Here is a 22,089-nt window from a genome sequence, read left to right on the forward strand (position 1 = left end):
TTGCAAGCACTTATTACCTTCTAATAAACTACATAGTCTCTCAATTAGAAGAGGAGTCCTGTAATAAGTTTTTGTCTGTTTTGCCTAGAACATTGCCTAGCATAGAGCATATGTTCTATACATATGTGTTAAGAAGAATAAATGAATGTCCATCTTCAGAAGTATCTCTCTTGTATGCATAAACTAGATAAGTTCAGTTTTCAAATTACAGTTCAGTGCCAAGGAGTTCAGCATGCTAAATCAATTTTCTGTCTCTTATTTCTTCTTCCGCACAATTGAAGACTGAAAAATTCTTAGATTCTGGATAAGCTCATCAGTAATCTTGTTTTACAGTATGAATATATGTGTCAATAATGTGTGTACACATTTTTGGACATTTCCTCTTAATTTTCTCCATATAATCAAAGGTTTAGGTGAATTTATACCTCACATACTATAGAAAAATGTGAGTAGATAGCTTTATGGTAATTATTTTGCTTCATCTCTCAACATTATAGCAAAGCAAGAAAGAAAGCAGATGTTGCTTTTGAGCTGAAATGTGCTAGGTGAATAAATTAGCTAAAAATGCCAAAGGATTGAAATATGTTGAAAGATACTTAGTCTGTCTTGCTAAAGGGAAAGATAATAAATGACTGTGGCTTTTACTTCTATATTTTTATAGCACTTTCTGTAAAACAAATAATGCATTGCTGATACAGCTATTGCCAAAATGGTATTAAAGTAGTGCCATTTTTGCCAATTTTTCTTTCTAACTAATGAAATCTTATTTTCTACAACTCATTTATAAAACCCATTAAGTGATTTAAAATCTTTTTTATTGAACAAAGTTTTGTTTGGACTTAAATATATGCCCTTGGTACTGTGTTTGTGTTCAGACATTAAAAAATATTGCAGAGCTAAAGAGTGGCAATATGAACTATATATATATCTATATCTATATATATATGTATATGTATATATAATATATGTATATATAATATATGTATAATATATATAATATATATAATGTGTATACATATTATATATACACACATATATAAAATATATACTGATATATGTGTGATATATACACACATATGTATAAATATATATACATATATATGTATATATCAATAATAATGTAATGATAATATAGAGATGTCCTACTCTCAACTTGATTTTATTATAGGACTCATGTTCACCAAACTGTCTCATCATGCTTTATCATGAGCAAAATTAACATAAATTAATACTAAAATGTATGCCTTTAGTGCTCTTAGAAGGCCTGTGACATTAATAGGTATCACTATGACATGTTTATAACAAATCCACCTCTCTGGTAGAGGTCAGGGAATGTAGTGCATGTTGGAAAAAAATGTGTTGATGTCATTTGCTTAGAGCAGAAACTTGACAGGATTTTGCTCTTTAACATGTAAACCTTTCTGTATTTGTGTGTGCCCTTTTACACCTACCAACTACTTTGCTGACTAGGTCAATTATTTTAATATTTGTCTGTAGCATAAATGAAAAAAAGAACTTAAAAAATTCAGCACCTACTATTTTCTTGAAAAGTATATTCTAACTTTAAGCTTGAACGGTGAATATTCCGATATACTAAACATATGATTTAGAAGAAGATGTATTAAATAACACCACACAGATATAAAGCCAAACTTTAACAAACTTTATTTGTATATACTTAAAATATTTTAATTAGTACCATTTTAGTTCAAAGAGAAATCTAACTTAATGGCCGTTATGATTCTTGACATTTAAAATATTCTGGTTTATTTTTCTGGTTATATTTTACAAAAGACTTTCTGTAGATGTTTCGGTATATTTTTTATTTTAAGCCAATTTGGTTGATAGGTCAAAATAGAGAAAGTTAAAAATTAGCAGTTGAAGTTAATTTCCTTTATTTGAATACTCTTGTGCTTCAGTTCTATGACTGATTTCTTTTTTAGAGAGCAAAAGACAGACTACGCTGGTGTGTGTAGGGGTGGAGGGGCAGAAGCGCAAAGATTGTGTGTGTGTGTGCGTGTGCACGCGTGTTGGGGGGGGGAGAAAGAGACATACCAAAGCTGACCCTGTGCTCAGTGGGGAACCCACGCTGGGGCTTGATCTCATGACTGTAAAATCATGACCTGAGCCAAAATCAAGAGTCGGCCACCTAAAAAACTGAGCTACCCAGGTGCCCCCACTTTATTTTTCATTATTTAAATATTTTTATGATGGAATCTCTATGCTTATTAAATTCATTTCTTGTTTTGACATTTTACTCAACATTCTACAAATTTTCTTTATCTTCAATGTCTTCTATTAAATTTTTCATTTCCATGCATTTATCATTTTAAAAATGTCTTTCTAGTTCTTTCATTTCAGTTTTTCTTTTTGATTTATTGAAGCAGTATTTTGTTAATGTTTATTTATTTTCCAGAGAGAGAGACAGAGACAGAGACAGAGACAGAGAGAGACAGTGAGAGAGAATGAGTGGGGGAAGGGGAGAGAGAGACGGAGACCCAGAACACAAAGCAGGCTCCAGGCTCTGGGCTGTCAGCACAGAACCCAACATGGGGGCTCAAACTTACAAACTGTCAAATCATGACCTGAGCCAAAGTCCAGTGCTTAATTGACTGAGCCACCTAGGCACTCTGAAGCAATGTTTTTATATTGTCCAACATTGCTGGTTATTTTTAAATGTCCTTATGTTCCATGAATTATCTCTTTCCTCTGGTATAGTCATTTTTTTAGTGTAATGTTTCCCTTCTGTGCAATTGTTTTTTTTTTTAATATGTATTTACCACTAGTTTTCTCTTTTTTAAATATTTGTGAATAGTTTGATGTCTGTAAGGATTTACTTTTTTATACGTGTTTTCTCAAACTGATTATAAGCTTTAAAGTATTAGCATATCTACTGACACTTTTTATTTTAGAATTAGTGGTCAAAATATTGGCAGGCAAACTGAACTTCTTATCACATATGACAGTAAATGAAGAGTTTTTATCTGGTGCATCAACCCCGACATTTAAACTTTAGTTACTCACTGGCAACTTTCTTCTGGACTCAATGGATTTACTCTCATTTTAAGTATAATAGTAAATGTCTCCAATGACAAGTTTTCTCTAGTTGAGGATTATGAGTAGGACTGAATAACCATTGATGATCATTAAATTAAAAACCTAGAGTAAGGGAGCCTGGGTGTCTCAGTTGGTTAGGGGCACAGCTTCAGTTCCGGTCATGATCTTTCAGTTCATGGGTTTGAGACACTCTTCTGGCTCTGCGTTAATATTTCAGAGCCTGGAGTCTGCTTCGGATTCTTTCTCCCAATCTCTCTGCCCCCCCCCTCTGTCTCAAAAATAAACAAACATTAAAAGTTTTTAAAAAGAGCTAGAGAAGTGCGTGTGTGTGTGTGTGTGTGTGTGTGTGTGTGTGTGTGTGTGTGTGTTCCACTCTTGCTTTTTATAGAGTTTGGAACACCTGCAGAGTTCCATCTGGTAGAAAACTCCAAATTTCATTATATCTTTGCCTTGAACTGTACGTATTTTGCTTATATCTTTCTCTACATCACCAATCTCTTGTACTCCATATGTTCTCTGTATTCCAAAATTTTGTCAAAAATTTTAATGGGTACACTCCTTGTTTTGTATTGAGTTAACTTTATTTAGCACATATATTTACATTTAAACAGGAAGATAGGGGAGGTTAATCTGTCCACTGAATCTACAATCTTGTTTCAGAAACTATACACTTTCCCCTTCTTATTTTTTATTTTGCTATTAATTTCCTATGTCTTTTCATAATTTAAACAAATACTTGGCTTCCCATAGTTAGCTCTCTCCTGTCTTAAGAGATTTTTTTACTAATGTCACAAAATAAATCAGATTTCTTTATCATGTATAGTTTGGTTCTGTGTAAGAGTGTGGACAGTGAAATAGAACTGGCTAAATTCCTATCATAACTGTAGCAGTCCTAACTGTGTTACTTTAAGCAGCTTAGTTAACCTTTTTGTGCATCAGTTACTTAAACTATAATATGGATAAAATATGTGCCCTCTCATTAGAAAGTATGGTACTGAGAAGTTTAAATGAGCTAATAATATATGTAAAGCCCTTAGTGTAGCTCCAGGTACTAAGTAAGAACCCAAGAATGTTGTACTGCCATTATTAAAATTTATCTTTCATATCAGAGCTCCCCTTACCTGCATCTAAATCCTTACTTTGCTTTCACTTCATATGTCTTATTTCTCCCTTAATTCTATTCAGCAACAAAATTCTATTCAGTCTTGGTTAAGAATAGACAAAAAAATCAGAAAACCAATTTAAAAAAAAATGGCAAACAGACTGCAATATTACTTATTTCTTATAAATCCTGTATTCTTTTTTAATTAAAATTACTTTCATAGAATAGCTAAATGTTATAGATTTAGTAAATCTAACAAATTTTCATCTGTCTCAAACTCACTAAAGAGACTGCCATTGTTTATTCTAGGAGAGTTAAAAATATTCAAGAAAATTGAACTCTTTCAAATATTTACAGAGAAAGGTTTTGTAATTATATAATACTTGGGAATGAGGAAACTTGTGAATAAAAATTAAGATTTAAAAAAAGAGATTTGATTGCAGATTATACATGAATAAAGGACAGTAAAATAAAACTGGTGACCAATAGATTACTTGCATTGACTTTCATTTTGATTTGACAAAATGTATCTTGAGCTTTTGAAAGGAGAATTTGTTTTGGAACATTTTTGAGTCTTAGGTAAACCGATGATACAGGTTAGAGGCTCATGTAGATACAGGTAGCTTTTTTAAAAATTGTGTTTTACAAAAAATATATGTGTTAAAAGTGGCATTGCCCTTTCTGGTGGAAACAAATTTGTAAATAACCAGTATGTTAAATGAATGAATGAATGAATGAGAGAGAGAGAGAAAGAGAAAATTTACCACTTATTTAAGGAAATCAAAGTGCTTATAGGAGTTGCATCATAAAATAAATTTCAACTGTAATCTTTAAATAGTACTTGTCATAAGGTAAATGTCTTCCGTGCAGTAAATGAAAAAAAATGGCTTTCTTTAGCCATTTATCTCTATCAACTTTCCGTCAAAAATAATAATTGTGGTTTTCAAAATTCTAAGCCCAGTAGCTATAAGATGATAAGAAATTCATACTGATCTTCATGATACTATCTAGTAGAATGGACAGGAAAAGAGAAAATTACTCATATTACGTGAAAAATAAAAGATAGCAAATAAATATATCTTAATAAGTACAGTGAGAAGAGACTCAAAATCAAAGTTAAAGGAAATAAGATTTCACCTTTTCTATGCATCTTCTATTTCAAATATTTGAGTAACATAGATAAATTCTGAAAATTAAACATATCCTGAAAAGCATCTTTCAAATTAAAGAGAACAATATAAAAATGCTGGGTACATTTACAGTAATATAATAGAAACCATTCTTTTTAGACTCTGAATGCTTTATCACACTTAATTATACATATGATGAAAGTAAATTATATACCATAGGATGGACAATGCTAGAGAATGATATAAGTCTGATAATATAGATATGATCTCCCCTGAATTTCCTTGTTATATCAACTCTGTTCCAATGGAGTAAATGGATTAATCAAACATAACACATTATTTGTAATTATTTGTAATGACCTTTGGGTCATTTAACAAATTATCAAGTTGTAATTTTTATATTTTCTTTTAATTTATTTTAAATAGGAAAAAATATTTCAGTGACCACTGAAATATTATTTCTCAAACTTCATTCAAACATACCAAAAAAGAAAGAAATTAAACTTTGTATATTTGAAAAATGACCAAACATTCCTAAGAGAGCATTGTAAGAATAATATGATAACAACCAAAGAATAAGATGTGAAGATGTGAAACAAATTTTCTGTAAAATCTAAAACATTCATACAAAAAGTCCTTGTTAAACAGGTAATTTTGAAACACAAAATACTGTTTTACACTACAAGAGGGCATATATCTGGAAATTAGAGTTCACTTAAACTAATTGCCTTGGAGTTAAGTTTTGAAGAATACTGACATAATAGCAACTCAAACTAATGACATTCTAATCTCAAAGACAAAAATCCCACTTTGTGAAATTACAGATAGCTGATGAACTTAAAGGAATTATATGAAGAAAATTGTGATGAGCCCTGGGTGTTGTATGTAAGTAATGGATCACTGAATTCTACTCCTGAAACCAATATTGTACTGTATGTTAACCAACAAAGATTCAAATTTTAAAGAAGATATTATGTGAAGAGAAATTTTATATGATTATGTACAGAATGGATAAAGCAATACAAATAAGTAATTTGTAATCTCAGTCACTCCAACAAATAGAGTTGTTTTGTCCACATTTAATTGAGTGAGAGGATTGGAGGATAAGAAAAAGGTGTGGCTGTGCTCATTTCCTCTTTTTTGAGTCTGGTCCTTTTAACAGAGGCACTTTAAAAAATTATGTTTGGATATAATACAGGAAAATAGTGTCAAAAAATGAAGCCAAATCTCAATAATCTGTTTTTTTATGATCACTCTGGTTTAGGCTTAAATTGTTTGAATACCAACAAACTCATAAGAACACTTTACCAATTATAAATGGGTATTATGATTGTTCACATTTGTCCTGAAATATATTAATTTGTGTCATAGGCCTCTTTTAGTTCAGGCAGCAGATTAAACAAACAAAAACAATACAACTCAATCTGGCAAAGACATTTTTGGATGAATTTGCCAATTATGTCTGGAAATGTTCTATTATTTTCTATTTTAAATAGGCAAAAAGTCCAGAAACCACAAAAGAACATGTTAACAGAAAATAGTTATTTGCTCCTTAGAAGAGGAAAAGTTTTGTGACTGGTTCTTGAATACATATTTTTATTAAAGTAATAGGTCAAATAATTATTAATTTTTTTGTGATATAAACTGTTGATTTATTTCTTCCATGGTTATATCAATAGGGCAATAAAATATTTAATTCAGTTAGAAGTCATAGTATGACATTTTATCCTTTTTTACTCAAATTGGGGGTTTTGGGGCTAATTTTTTATCATAGTTTGACATTAAAGGTCATTAAGCATGTGTATTCTAATACACCACATTGTCAATGACAAACCATTTGGGGTAAAAAAAACTTTTGAATGAGATATGTATATTATTATATTTGATTATATATTAATATTTCAACAAAATAAGAGATTCAATCCTTATTCCTTTTAACAATTAGTGTAATTCCTTTTATATACCCTATTCACCTTTGCTTTCCATACTTCAGGCATCATTAGGTCAAGTCTCATTTCTTTTAAATTAATGGAGAAACTGATAAATTAAAAGCCTGGCAATTTAGGGATGCCGGGGTGGCTCAGTCAGTTGAGCATCTGATTCTTGATGTTGACTCAAGTCATGATCTCGCAGTCGTGGGATCAGGCCCTGCTCCACGCTCAGGGATTCTCTCTCTCTCTCTCTCTCAACAAATAAATAAACTAAAAAAAGAAAAGAAAAGAAAAGAAACAGAAAAAAGAGAATCTAAAATTTAATGCAATCTCCCCACCTCAAAGGCCAAATAAATACCTATGTCAACCCCTTATGTGAAACTTAATTTCAATGTTCAATAGTCACATCATGTTCTGTGCTATTGTTGTCCACTTTTTTGTGGCAGAAGAACTATTTTCATTTATCAAGGAAGTTAGTTCTGTTAAGAACAAAATAGTGATTTTAAATCTTAAGGTAAAATTTTAAGTGACTTCTTTTGGAAATATCTATTCATTTATAATCTCTGGTTTTTATTACTATTTTAATTTTTAGGGATGCGAGACTCCTGAGTTACATGGGAATATTTCCTGTATTACCTCTTCCTCTTTTTTCCATTAGTGCTAGATAATCCTTTTCATTGCTTCATATCCCTCAGTTGGTCGTGCATGTCTTTCTTACTTTCTAAACTATAAATTCCTCAGGGGTAGACTTGAATATTAGTCATTACACTATTCACTATAGTTAAGCAAGTTTTATTGTAACTGTTTTTATATATTGCAATAGTCTAAATATCTTTCTTTCTTTCTTTCTTTTTTTAAATATTTTTACCTATTTCTAGGAGAGAGAGAGAGACAGCGTGAGCAGGGGAGGGTCAGAGAGAGAGGGAGATACAGACTCTGAAACAGGCTCCAGGCTCTGAGCTGGCAGTCAGCATAGAGCCCGATGCGAGGCTCGAACCCACGAACCGCGAGATCATGACCTAAGGGAAAGTCGGACGCTTAGCCGACTAAGCCACCCAGGCGCCCCTAAATATCTTTCTTTAATGAAAGTATATAAACCCTGTTGTTAATTCCCAACTACATTGAAAGTAAAGTAGAATTATTTTGCTAGTTTTAAGGGTGTAATTTTTAGCAGTGGTATATTTAATGCATGGTTTTTTTTCTTTCTGCATATGTGTTTATATATGTGTTTCAGTCTAGAAAGAAAAAAAATTTTTTGAAATAATTTTGTGGCTTGATTGTGTCTAACGCATTTTATTGAAGTCTTTTGGAAAATGTATACAAAGGGGCGCCTGGGTGGTTCAGTCAGTTGAGAGTCCGAGTTCGGCTCAGGTCATGATCTCACAGTTCGTGGGTTCGAGCCCCGCGTTGAGCTCTGTGCTGACACCTCAGAGCCTGGAGCCTGCTTCAGAGTCTGTGTCTTCCTCTCTCTCTGATCCCCCACCCCCACCCCGCTAACGCTGTCCCTCTCTCTCTCTCAGAAATAAATAAAACTTAAAAAAAAATTAAATGTATACGAATTATAGAAATTCTGATTCACTAAATATTTGGCTGGTCTCCAAAACAAAGTAACATTAGGATAAATCCACTGGATTTAAATAAATGTCAATATCTTTTGAAATTCTATTTAGTCAAGTAAAGTTTCTGGTTATCATGTGACCTTCCAAGGGGAATATATTCTAGTGCCTTGTCATTCTAATGACTAGGATTTATTTATTTGAGGAGTATCATGAAAATATCATTGAACTTCTCCTAGTTGATTACTTTAAAATCCATGAAAAATTGATAACAACATGTACACACGATATTTACTTGCACATACCTAGATTTAAAAATCTTATATTTCTCCCTTTGAAAGTGAAAGTTTGATTTAATATATAAATCTCATATGTGGACCTAAAGTTTCCATCAGACATCATAGGGTCACTGTTAAACAATTTGAATTTAGATTGCATGCAATCTAAATGGTTTTCAGATGAAGAATATCAGAAATACAACAAGTTATAGTATCTTGATGACATATTTTTCATAAAGTTATCAATTAGAATACAAACCTTTTGTATTTAAATGATTAGTAAATAATTATTAGAATGTAAATCATTTAGTATATACTTGCTATACCATCCACAGACTTTTTTTTATAGTTTATTGTCAAGTTGGTTTCCACATAACACCCAGTGCTCATCCAAACAAGTGCCCTCCATGCCCAACACTCCCTTTCCCCCTCACCCCCACCCCCATCAAACCTCAGTTCTCAATATTTAAGAGTCTCTTATGATTTGCCTCCCTCCCTCTCCTTAACTATTTTTTCCCCATCCCCTCACCTATGGTTCTCTGTTAAGTTTCTCCTGTTCCACATATGAGTGAAAACATATGATATCTGTTCTTCTTGCCTGACTTATTTTGCTTGGCATATCACCCTGAATTCCATCCATGTTGCTACAAATGGCCAGATTTCATTCTTTTTCATTGTTATGTAGTATTCCATTGTATAGATAAACCCCATCTTCTTGATCCATTCATCAGTTGATGGACATTTAGACTCTTTCCATATTTTGGCTATTGTTGAAAGTGCTGCCATCAACATTGGGGTACATGTGCTCTAATGCATCAGGACTCCTGAATCCCTTGGGTAAATTCCTAGCAGTGCTATTGCTGGGTCATAGGGGAGTTCTATTGTTAATATTTGGAGGAACTTCAACACTATTTTCCAGAGGGGCTGCACCAGTTTACATTCCCACCAACAGTGTAGGGGGGTGCCTGTTTCTCCACACCCTCTTCAGCATCTGGAGTCTCCTGATTTATTCATTTTAGCCACTCTGACCAGCATGAGGTAATATCTCAGTGTGGTTTCGATTTGTATTTCCCTGATGANTTTTGGCTATTGTTGAAAGTGCTGCCATCAACATTGGGGTACATGTGCTCTAATGCATCAGGACTCCTGAATCCCTTGGGTAAATTCCTAGCAGTGCTATTGCTGGGTCATAGGGGAGTTCTATTGTTAATATTTGGAGGAACTTCAACACTATTTTCCAGAGGGGCTGCACCAGTTTACATTCCCACCAACAGTGTAGGGGGGTGCCTGTTTCTCCACACCCTCTTCAGCATCTGGAGTCTCCTGATTTATTCATTTTAGCCACTCTGACCAGCATGAGGTAATATCTCAGTGTGGTTTCGATTTGTATTTCCCTGATGATGAGTGACACTGGGCATCGTTTCATGTGTCTGTTGGCCATCTGGATGTCCCCTAGGGAAGTGTCTGTTCATGTCTTCTGCCCATTTCTTCACTGGATTATTTGTTTTTCAGGTTGGAGTTTGGTGAGTTTCTTATAGATTTTGAATACTAGCCCTTTATCTGATATGTCATTTGCAACTATCTTTTCCCATTTCCTCGGTTGCCTATTAGTTTTATTGATTGTTTCCTTTGCCATGCAGAAGCTTTTTATCTTGATGAGGTCCCAATTCCCTTGCCTTTGGAGAGGGCAGTTTCTTTTGAGTAAGAAATTGCTGCGGTTGAGGTCAATGAGGTTGCTTCCTGCTTTCTCCTCTAGGGTTTTGATGGTTTCCTGTCTCACGTTCAGGTCCTTTATCCATTTTGAGTTTATTTTTGTGCATGGTGTGAGAAAATGATCTAATTTCATTCTTCTGCATATTGCTGTCCAGTTCTCCCAGCACCATCTATTAAAGAGGTTGTCTTTTTTCTATTGGACATCCTTTCCTGTTTTGTCAAAGATTAATTGGCCATAATTTGTGAGTCCAATTCTGAGTTCTTTATTCTATTCCATTGGTCTATGTGTCTGTTTTTGTGCCAATACCATACTGTCTTGATGATGACAGCTTTGTGGTAGAGGCTAAAGTCTGCAATAGTGATGCCTCCCGTTTTGGTTTTCTTCTTCAATATTACTTTGGCTATTTGGGGACTTTTTTGGTTCCATACAAATTTTAGGATAGTTTGTTCTAGCTTTGAGAAGAATGCTGGTGCAATTTGGTTGGGATTGCATTGAATGTATAGATTGCTTTGGGTAGTAATGACATTTTAACTATATTTATTCTTCCGATCCATGAGCATGGAATGTTTTTCCATCTCTTTATATCTTCTTCGATTTCCTTCATAAGTTTTCTATAGTTTTCATCATACAGATCTCCTATATCTTTGGTTAGGTTTATTCCTAGGTATTTTATGGTGTTTGGTGCCATTTTGAATGGGATTAGTTTCTTGATTTCTCTTTCTGTTGCTTCATTAATAGTGTATAAAAATGCAACTGATTTCAATATGCTCATTTTGTACCTTGCGACTTTGCTGAATTCATGGATCAGTTCTAGTAGGCTTCTGGTGGAGTCTGTCAGGTTTTCCATATAGAGTATCATCATGTCATCTGTGAATAGTGAAAGTTTGATTTCATCTTTGCCAATTCGGATGCCTTTTTTTTTCCTTTTGTTGTCTGTTTGCTGATGCTAGGACTTCAAGCACTATGCTAAACAACAGTGGTGAGAGTGGACATCCCTGTCGTGTTTCTGATCTCAGGGGGAAAGCTCTCAGTTTTTCCCCATTGAGGATGATGTTAGCTGAGGGCTTCTCATAGATGGCTTTTATGATGTTTAAGTAAGTTCCTTCTATCCCGACTTTCTAGAGGGTCTTTATTAAGAAGAGATGTTGTATTTTGTCAAATGCTTTTTCTGCATCTATCAACAGGATCATATGGTTTTTGTCTCTTCTTTTGTTAATGTGATGTATCACATTGATTGATTTGCAAATATTGAACCTGCCCTGTAACCCAGAAATGAATCCTACTTGATCATGGTGGATAATTCTTTTTATGTGCTGTTGCATTTGATTTCCAAGTATCTTGTTGAGGATTTTGCATCCGTATTCATCAAGGATATTGGCCTGTAGTTCTTTTTTTTTATTTTTTATTTTTTTTGCTGGGTCTCTGTTGGCTTGGGAAAGTGATGCTGACTTTGTAGAATGAGTCCGGAAGTTTTCCTTCGATTTCTATTTTTTGGAATAGCTTGAGAAGAATGGATATTAACTCTGACCTAAATGTCTGGTAGAATTCTCCAGGGAAGCCATCTGGCCCAGGTCTCTTCTTTCTGGGAGATTTTTGATAACTGATTCAATTTCTTCACTAGTTATGGGTCTATTTAGATTTTCTGTTTCTTCCAATTTAAATGTTGATAGTGTGTGTGATTTTAGGAATTTGTCCATTTCTTCTACGTTGTCCAGTTTGTTGGTATATAATTTTTCATAGTATTCCCTGATAATTGCTTGTATTACTGTGGGATTAGTTGTAATTAATCCATTTTCATTCATGATTTTGTCTATTTGAGTGCTCTATCTTTTCTTTTTGAAAAGCCTGGCTACAGTTTTATCAATTTGTTTATTTTTTCAAAAAAAACAACTCTTGGTTTCATTGATCTGTTCAACTGTTTTTTTTTGGATTCTATGTTGTTTATTTCTGCCCTGATCTTTATTATTTTTCTTCTCCTACTGAGTTTGGGGTGCTTGTTGCTCTCTTTCTAGTTCCTTTAGGTGCATTGTTAGATTTTGTACTTGCACTTTTTCAAATTTCTTGAAATACAAGAAATTGCCTGGAGTGCAATGTACTTTCCTCTTAGGACTGCCTTTGCCGAATCCTATAGAGTTTGAATTGTTGTATTTTCATTTTTTTTTGTTTCCATATATTTTTTAATTTCTTCTCTAATTGCCAGATTGGCCCATTCATTCTTTAGTAGGGTGTTCTTTAACCTCCATGTTTTTGGAGTTTTTCCAGACTTCTTCCTGTGGTTTATTTCAAGTTCCATAGCATTGTGATCTGAAAGTGTGCATGGTATGATCTTGATTTTTTTTTTTATATTATCGAGGGCTACTTTATGACCCAGTATGTGATTTATCTTGGAGAATGTGCCATGTGCACTTGAGAAGAAAGTGAATTCCATAGCCTTAGGATATAGAGTTCTAAATATGTCTGTCAAATCCATCTGGTCCAATGTGTCGTTCAGGTCCATTGTTTTTTTAGTGACTTACTGTCTAGTTCATCTATCTACTGATACAAGTTTAATATTAACGTCCCCTGCAATTAGCACATTGTTATCAATAAGATCGTTCTGTTTGTGATTAGTTGTTTTAATTCCTTGGGTGCTGCCAAATTCGGTCCATAGACATTTATATTTGTTAGCTCTTCCTGATGAATGGACCCTGTAATTATATAATGCCCTTCTTCATCTCTTGTAACTGCCTTAACTTTAAGTTCAGTTTGTCCAATATAAGTACAGCTACTCCAGCTTTCCTTTGGCTTCCAATAGTATGATAGATCCCCATCCTGTGACTTTCAATCTGAAGGTGTCCTTACATCTAAAATGAGTCTCTTGTAGACAGCAAATAGATGGGTCTTATTATTTTTTTTATCCATTCTGATACCTATGTCTTTTGATTGGAGCATTTAGTCCATTTACATTTAGTGTTATTATTGAAAAATATGGATTTTGAGTAGTATCTGTAGATTTCATGCTTGTAGTGTTGTCTTTGGTAATTTGTGTTCCTTGCAACATTTCCCTCACAGAGTCCCTCTTAGGATTTATTGTAGGTCTGGTTTAGTGGTGATGGATTCTGTCAATTTATGTTTGTTTGGGAAAACCTTTATATCTCCTTCTATTCTGAATGACAGGCTTGCTGGATAGAGGATTCTTGGCTGTATATTTTTTCTGTTCATCACATTGAAGATTTCCTGCCATTCCTTTCTGGCCTGCCAAGTTTCAGTAGATAGGTCTGCAACTACCCTGATATGTCTCCCTTTGTATGTTAGGGCCCTTTTATCCCTAGCTGCTTTCAACATTCTCTATATTTTGCCAGCTTCACTATGATGTGTCATGCAGAAGATCAATTCAATATGTCTTGGGGAGTTCTCTGTGCCTCTTGGATTTCAATATCTGTTTCCTTCTGCAAATTGTGGACGTTCTCAGCTGTAATTTGTTCAAGTACCCCTTCAGCCTGTTTCTCTCTCTTCTTTTTATAGAATTTCTATGATACAGATATTATGTCATTTGATTGAATCACTCAGCTCTTGAATTCTCCTTTCATACTCCTGGATCAAATTATCTGTCTTTTTCTAGGCTTCCTCTTTATCTATAATTGTGTCTTCTAATTCACCTATTCTCCTCTCTGCCTCTTCAATCTCTGTAGTGGCCACCTTCATTTTATTATGTGCCTCATTTATAGCATTTTTTAATCATCACAACTATCTTTAAGGTCCATAATCTTTGTATCAATAATGTCTCTGGTGTCTTCCATGCCCTTTTCAAGCCTAGCGATTAATTTTATGACTATTGTTCTAAACTCTTGGTCAGTTATATTGCTTATATCTGTTTTGACCGATTCTTTAGCTGTAATTTCTTCCTGGAATTTCTCTTGAGGAAATCTCTTCATTTTTGTCATTTTGACTGGCTTTCTGTCATTTGTAAGTTTTAAAAGCTTGATATATGCTCTGCACCTGCGAGTACTGCTATATTAAAGGAGGCTCATAGACTGTGCTGTTCATTCAGGAAGTGTTATTTTAATGGTGTCCCTTGATCTCTCTTGTTGAGACTTTGGTTATTTTATTTCCCTACTCATAGTGATATTTGGGACTCTCCACCTGTGTACTTTGGTTTCTTTTTTGAGGTATCCCTATAAGGTTGTCTTCTGAGTAGTCTTCGTCTCTTTTCCTCCCAGACTGTTGTGGTTCAGAGTCCTTTGTCTTCACCCCTTCTCTTTTTGAGAGATGCAGGTGGGAGGTGCAGAACTCCCTATTTCTTTGCCATCTTTCCTCCTATCTCATCCACAGACTCTTAAGTTGTATTATAATTCTCATGCTAGAGTCCTTATAACTATATAATAAAATCCCCAGTATTCAGAGTAAGTCAATTTGTGGACACACTTCAGGGAAGAGTTCTCATTGATTTCAAGGGCAAAAAATTTAGTTGTAATAAAGCTTTCATAGTAATAGGTTATCTATACAAGTAGATTTAAGAAATGTCTATCATCCTGAATTTCAAAAACTAAATTCTGTCCTTGAATGGACATATGCAAACTCTATTGTTTTTGGGACATTAACGGACTGTTTTTTAAGAAGGTTTGATACTTCTGTCATTACCAGCTGGAAGATAGGATGTTTAAATGAAATAAGCACAGTAACCTTAATTGCATTTTTGTTAATAACAAAGATCTGTATGTTCCTATTTAAGTTTGAAAAACGATTTTTGTTATGTAGGCCTCAAATGGTTTATCTTTTTTGGAGCTTTTTCAAACATTATCTAAATTTTATTGAGTAACACATAATTATTTTAGAGTCAATTTTGTGGTAGGTTTACCTAGATGACTCACTGAAAGAAAAATGTGAAGATACAGAATTTCTGACATTTTGTTAGTAACAGTTTCTAAATTTAAAAATGTTTTAATTGAAATTGATAATATCAAGTGTTTTCAAATAATGGGACTCTCTCCATAGTGAACTGATGTTTTTAAAATTTTTGCTTAAACTTTTAGGCAGACATGTCATCCTCTTTACCCTCTTTGTTCTTTTCAGCCACATACTGCTAGATAAAATTATGTATGACCAAAATGGCATGATGGGTGTCATAAGCCCACAGTCTGTAAAATCTCTAACAAGAAGATAGGAAATAGGATAAATAAAGTGCTATCCATGATATCACTTTTACTCTGAAGCTATAGGCAAGATTGTGGTGTTAAACTTCTTTCTCCTTCCTCATAAGAGTTACAAGCTTTAATAGTGGCTGTCTGAATGCTATAAACCTAAGAATTGGTAACCTTGAAGTTCTTCCTCCTATGTGTTTAATTTTAATAGTATTGTTCCTCCTATATCAGTAGATATTCCTCTTGGTAAGTTTAATTATACATATAGTAAGATAGATTTACAAATAATTTACACTCAAATTTGGGATTTCATAATCAGAGAGAGCTAGTGGGGAAGAGAGAAGTCACTGTCTGAATAAAATACTCAAGTCTATTATATTTTCTGGAAATACCCCGTCTGTCTCCCTTAACAGAAACAATTCAGAGAGCCCTATGACTTACATCTGCAGGGAAGAAAACACTGTACCTAAGATAAGACATACTGAATAAAGACATGCCACATGAACTGAATCAACCTAGTTTAAAATTTTATTTAAAAACTGAGAATGTAATGGCCTTGATTTTAGCAAGAAAAGTTGATTTACACAGAGTAAATACAGAAATAGCTAGTCGGTTGCTAAATAACTTTGTGGATTACTATATGATGCAAGTGATAATAACTCCCAATTGTGCAAGGTTGAAGTGACTTCTTACTTGGATCAATCTCCTCTCAATAGGAAAAGCCTTACATTGCCTTTCAATAATAATGAAAGCAACAAGTACCTATGCAAAAAGTACACAGATATACAAAGCCAAGTTCATCTATACATCTTCCTCAGACATGTAGCTCTTTTCTTAAGTGAATGTTTAGTACTTCTGTGGCCATGCTGTGGACAGCTAAGTGGTAGTAAAATGTGGAGGAGCAGGAGGCTTGACACTTTGTATCTCTAAACACAATGGCTCTTTCCTCACAAATTAATTTTAATATCTATGGGTAGTTTGTCATGAATTGAAAAGTTTTGCATCAATACACACAATTAGATTTATATGCAAATCTTGGAGTTCTTCTGGAATACAAAGAGGTGTACTTTGAGATAAGGGAAAAGAAGAGGAATAAGAAATGAAACTCCTAAAACCTGTTATTATTTAACTGGGAAGTGGCTGTGATTTTTTTCTCTCTTCAGCTTTTAGCATGAATGTGTACAAATCAGTATTCACTCTTCCTCCACACTCAATATAATAGATAAGTGGAAAAAAATCCCCAGGAAAACTGGAAAAGTGCAATTTGGAGATTGCTTCCAAAAGCTGGTTAAAGTTTAAATTACGACTTCTGATTAGTGATGATCTTGTTGCTATCTGGGTGTTTCATCTCTGTTTCTTTCCAAATATCTCTGCCTCCATTGGAGGAAAAAGCTTAAAAGGATTTCTGCAATCCCATGACTCCCTCATATGTAGGCTGTCCATCATTTTCGGAAGTGGGTATGCTTGAAAACAAAGATAACAAATTGTTTCAGGCCCTTCTCTAGCCCTATTCTGGTGGCCCTACTTTTCTTTGTCACAAAGTAATCTTGGACTGTGATAGATTCTAGAAGGGCAGTATTTTCCATAGTACTGGATAATCTTAAGCCTCTGCAGTCCCTTCCTGTATGTTCTTGTGTGTACAGAAAAAGAAAGGGAAGGAAATGTTGCATTTTTTTGAGGTCTTTGCACTCTGTGTTGTGATGGGTAACTATAAACACTTAAAGAGAGAACTTCAAGGGTGCTTGGGTTTGCTTTTACTTATTTATTCAATGAGGCTTACATTTCTATATTTTTGTAAATGACTTTATGTGATATGAATCACAACCTTCACATACATATAAATACTCAACTTTATAAATAAGTCCAATAACATTTTAAGAAAGTGGGAAAAAGCAAATTTAGTACATGATAATTCATTGAAAGAAGAGAAAGGAAACAAATGTGCTCTATATTATCTCCAATCACAGGGAAGGAAAGATAAATTAGCCACACATACAGATCAATAGAATGCCCATGAACACTACTGTTAAATCTTATATAAATTACTAACTGAAGGATCTGAAATACAATTAATTGCCTGTTGTAGACTCATAGGAGTGATAGATGCTTGGTCATCTGAGATTATATCTTCTTCAGGCATACAAACTACATGAGGTAATGATGCCATGAAGGCTCCCAACATAATCAGTCACTTTCAAAATGGACAGAAGCAGCAAAGGAAAAGGGGACTCAAAGTTAAATAGTGACCTCCCAAATTGTGTTTTTATAAGGATTTTATAATTAGAAATTATCAACTACATGAACAGTAATATGCTATAGAAATAAGAAAGAGCAACTCTGAATATAATTTAAAGCTAAATCTTTTAAATATTTTTTATGGCTGAGTAAAATGTTTGATATCTCATAAATGTCAACTATATCATCTCCCCCCTCTAATATCTGCATTTCGTCATTCTTTTATGGTACTCTTACCTTTTCTAAATGTAAAGTCTAGATTCATCTGATGAAAATCAGCCTCAAAGTTGATATAATATTATTTTTCTAGTTTTAGATTTAGTATCTACTATGAAACTTAACTATGTTTCTGAATTGAAGAATCCAGAAGATTGACCTTTTCAATATGAACAGTGCTAGAAATTTAAATAAGGTTTTGGATGCTTTTATTCAACACATTTCTTAAACTCCCTAACATGTAAAGCAGTTTGTTTTCTGTGCTATGAAAATATAAAGATGAATTAGTCAAGGACTATGCCTTTAAGGGCTTTCCAGCTTAGTAGGAAAGACAAAACAATTCATAAAACTTATTAAAAAGTTTGGGTTCTAATATATGAGCTTCAGAATTCAGAGATATATCATAATTATTAATGATTTTTCTGTCTTGTTCTCGATAAAAATAGCATGGATCAAAATGGTAGATGAAAACCAATTAGGAGGCCTGAATGAAAAATGCCTGTATCTGAAAAATGAATATGTATAAAAGCAGGCAATACAAATATTTTAAAGAAACATATCTCCTTCCAATAGAGATTGGAGCAGAATATTAGAGATAATCAGATTCAATTCTCTAATTTTGAAGAAAGGAAAATTGATAACTAGTGAGGTGATTGATTTATTCATGGATTAATAGTTAAGCCAGGCCTAGAATCAAGATTATAGACTCTAGTCCAATGTTCTGTGCATTAGGGAAATGCAATCTTTATATACAAAACACTGCACATTTGATTTGAGGATATAAGTAAGACAAGTATGTGAAAAGTGGAAAAAAGTAAAGAAAAATCCAAAACTATGTCAAAGAGTATTCACAAAGACACCATTGTATTTTACATATTTAAAAAAAATTTTTTTAGCATTTATTCAGTTTTTGAGAGGCAGAGAATGAGTGGGGAGGGGCAGAGAGAGAGGGAGACACAGAATCTGAAACAGGCTCTGAGCCGTCAGCACAGAGCCTGATGTAGGGCTTGAACTCGCAAACTGTGAGATCATGACCTGAGCTGAAGTCGGAGGCTTAACCGACTGAGCCACCCAGGGCCCCTATTGTATTTTAAAATAGTGTTTTCTGTGACCTAAAGTGGTTTGTGAACAGGAACAGAAAGGTATACATTTTTCTGATATTTATTTTCATTGAAAAAGGGATGAGAGAAGTTATGATAAAAATTGAGAATACAAGGTAGAGAAAAGAATTGTAAAATATTTTTAATTTAAAAAATTTTCTAATGTTTTATTTATTTCTGATAGAGAGAGAGGCAGCATGAGCAGGGGATGGTCAGAGAGGGAGAGGGAGATACAGAATCTGAAGGAGGCTCCAGGCTCTGAGATAGCTGTCAGCACAGAGCCCGATCCAGGCCAGAACACACAAACCATGAGATCATGACCTGAGCCGAAGTCAGACGCTAATGACTGAGCCATAAGAATTGTAAAATATTTTTTAAAAAGAGTGGTTAGGTTAGGTTACAGGATAGGTAACAGTAAGATGGATTTTGTAAATCGAAAATGAAGGGGTGCATATGGGGCTCAGTTGGTAGAGCGTCTGACTTCAGCTCTGGTCATGATGTCATGGCTCAGAGGTTCAAGCCCCACACCGAACTCTGTGCTGATCGTTCAGAGCCTGGAGCCTGCTTTGGATTCTGTCTCTTCCTCTCTCTCTGCCCCTCTCCCACTTGTTCTCTCTCTCTCAAAAGTAAATAAAAACATTAAAAAAATGTTTAAAAGAGAGAAAAACATTAACCATGTCTTCTATTCCCTATAGTAGTATTTTGTAATATATAGTTATTCACATAATACTTGCTATATTTATTTACCTGTATTTATTGATATACTTTATGAACTGATATTTTATTTAGCTTTTTAATTGAGGTATAATAATTAATATTAATGTGATATTAGTTCCAGGTGTACAACATATTGATTCAACAATGCTATACATTACTCATTACTCACTGTAGTACGTATAATTGCCAACTGTAACACAGTATAATATTATTACAATATTATTGACTATATTCCCTAGGATGCACTTTTCATCTCTGTGATTTATTTATTTTATAATAGGAATTGTATCTCTAAATCCTCTTTATCTATTTTATCCCTCCCACATACACCTCCCCTCTGGAAGCTACTAGTTTGTTCTCTGTCTTTAAGGGTCTATTTTGTTTTTCTTTGTTGATTTTGTTTTTTAGATTCCACACACAAATTAAATCATACAGTATTTTTCTTTCTTTTATTTCCCCTAACAAAAAACCCTTTAGGTCCATTTGTACTGTTGCAAACACAATCTTTTTTATGACTAATGTTCCATTGTGTGTGTGTGTGTGTGTGTGTGTGTGTTATTAGGGCTTCTTTTGTGGCCTAAGGTGATCTATTATGGAGCAAGTTTCATGTGCACTTGAAAAGATTGTGGGTTTTGTTTGTTTGTTTGTTTGTTTGTTTTAGCTGGAATGTTCTGTATATATCTGTGAAGTCCATGTGGTCTAATGTGTCATTCAAAGCCACCATTTTCTTATTAATTTTCTGTCTGGATGATCTATTCATTGATGTTAAGTAGGGCATTAATACCTACTTCTATTATATATTACTATTAATTTCTCCCTTTATGTTAACATTTGCTTTATGTATTTAGGTGCTTTTATGTTGGGTGCATAGATATTTATGATCATTATATTTTCTTGGATTGATCTGTTTATCATTATGTAGTGCCTTTCTTTGTCTCTTGCTACAGTCTTTGCTTTAAAGTCTGTTTCATCTCATATAAGTGTTGCTACCTCAGCTTTTATTTTGTTTCCATTTGCATAGTATATGTTTTCTAGTCCTTCACTTTCAGTTTGTATATATGTTTAGGTCTGATGTAAGTCTCTGGTAGACATGGGGCGCCTGGGTGGCTCAGTCGGTTAAGCATCTGACTTCAGCTCAGGTCATGATCTCATGGTTCGTGGGTTCGAGCCCCGCATCAGGCTCTGTGCTGACTTCCAGCTCAGAGCCTGGAGCCTGTTTCAGATTCTGTATCTCCCTCTCTCTCTGACCCTCCCTAGCTTACTCTGTCTTACTCTCTGTCTCTCTCTTTCTTTCTCTCTCTCTCTCTCTCTCAGAAATAAAGTATTTAAAAAACTAAGTCTCTGGAAGACAGCATACAGATAGTTTTGTTTTGTATTTGCTTTTAATCCATTCAGTCACCCTGTGTCTTTTGTCTGGAGCATTTAGCCCATTTACATTTAAAGCAATCATTGATATATATTTACTGCCATTTTCTTACTTGTTTTCCAGTTGATTTTGTAAGTCTTCTCCCCTCTTTCTCATTTTCTTGCTCTTTTCCCTTGTGGTTTGATGTCTTTGTTTAGTGTTAATGCTTGGATTTCTTTTTCTTTAAATTTTTTTTAAATGTTTGTTTATTTTTGAGTGAGAGAGAGAGCAAGTGAGCAGGAGAGGGGCAGATAGAGAGACACCCAGAATTGGATGCAGACTCCAGGCTCTAAGCTGTCAGCAAAGAGTTCGACCCTGGGGCTCGAACTCAAGAGCTGCGAGATCATGAGCTAAGCTGAAGTCCAATGCTTTACCAACTGAGCCACCCGGGCACCCTGGATTATCTTTTATATTTTTTGTATCTATTATAGTTTTGGCTTATGGTTAATGTTAGGTTCATATATAATACCTTATATGTATAGCAGTCTATTTTAAGTTGATAGATGCTTAATTTCAAACATATTCTAA

The sequence above is a fragment of the Crocuta crocuta genome, unplaced genomic scaffold, assembly GCF_008692635.1.
Source record: "Crocuta crocuta isolate KB4526 unplaced genomic scaffold, BGI_CrCroc_1.0 scaffold192, whole genome shotgun sequence".
Lineage (NCBI taxonomy): Eukaryota > Metazoa > Chordata > Mammalia > Carnivora > Hyaenidae > Crocuta > Crocuta crocuta.